The sequence below is a fragment of the Diaphorina citri genome, unplaced genomic scaffold, assembly GCF_000475195.1.
Source record: "Diaphorina citri unplaced genomic scaffold, Diaci psyllid genome assembly version 1.1 scaffold17554, whole genome shotgun sequence".
In the NCBI taxonomy this organism is placed as follows: domain Eukaryota; kingdom Metazoa; phylum Arthropoda; class Insecta; order Hemiptera; family Psyllidae; genus Diaphorina; species Diaphorina citri.
Window position 1 is genome coordinate 1 of NW_007394909.1, and position 920 is coordinate 920.

The following is a 920-nucleotide window of genomic DNA, read 5'->3' on the forward strand; positions in this document are numbered from 1 at the left end:
ACCCGATCCAAGCTAGTGCAGGAGTATGTGGCCACCTTCACTCAGTTCCTCAGTACATATCTTGGTGAGTTAACCTTCCTAGGGCTGGGACCATACTTTGAAATATCAAAGATTGGTTGATTAAGCACGGTTGTCAATTGGGGCACGGTTAGCCCAGAGATAACGCGCTTGCTTGCCATGCAAAAGGTCCCGGGTTCAATTCCCTCCATCGACTGAAATTTGTACCGATTTTTCTATTGCAAACATGGAAATATTTCAACGGGTTACTTTCTGGTGTTCTCGTGTTTACCCAGCACCTAAATGGTAAGTATTGTGTCTCTTCTCGGCCTTCTGATGAGAGGCATATTACAGGATGAAGAAACTTAACATTAATTCAAATCCTTGTCCTTATTTAATTTGCTTTCTTTTTTCAGCTGAAAGCAAGGAAGAGGAAGAGAAAATCATTCCCCACGTCACTGAAGAAACCAAGAAATTCCTAGATGTTGACATTTGTGATGCTCCTTCATCCCATGGTAAGTAGTATTGTATAAATGAACAGTAGATTCGTATAAGCTTATCTTTGCGTTCTGTTTGCCCCTACAGCTAAGCATCAGAGAGGGCTTTTTGTATTCGGAGTTAAGCTGAGTATAAACGAGCACCTAAACCTCAATTGATTCATTCAAAAATTCGATAAATATGATTCGTATAAGCTTATCTTTGGGTTCTGTTTGCCCCTACAGCTAAGCCTCAGAGAGGGCTTTTTGTATTCGGAGTTAAGCTGAGTATAAACGAGCACCTAAACCTCAATTGATTCATTCAAAAATTCGATAAATATTTGTACTCGTTTTTCAATTGCAAATATTTTAACGGGTTACTTTCTGGTGCTCGGGTTGACCCAGCACCTAAATGGGAATTGTTGTGTCTCTTCTCGCACATCTGAT

At 40.3% G+C, this 920-nt stretch overlaps 1 long non-coding RNA gene across 1 annotated transcript; it reads left to right on the forward strand.

Moving 5' to 3' along the window:
• On the forward strand, positions 1 to 477 carry LOC113473170. Its single transcript, XR_003395221.1, has 2 exons — positions 1 to 64; positions 414 to 477. It is a non-coding gene; the product is annotated as an uncharacterized LOC113473170 (long non-coding RNA).
• Positions 478 to 920: the final 443 nt, after the last annotated feature.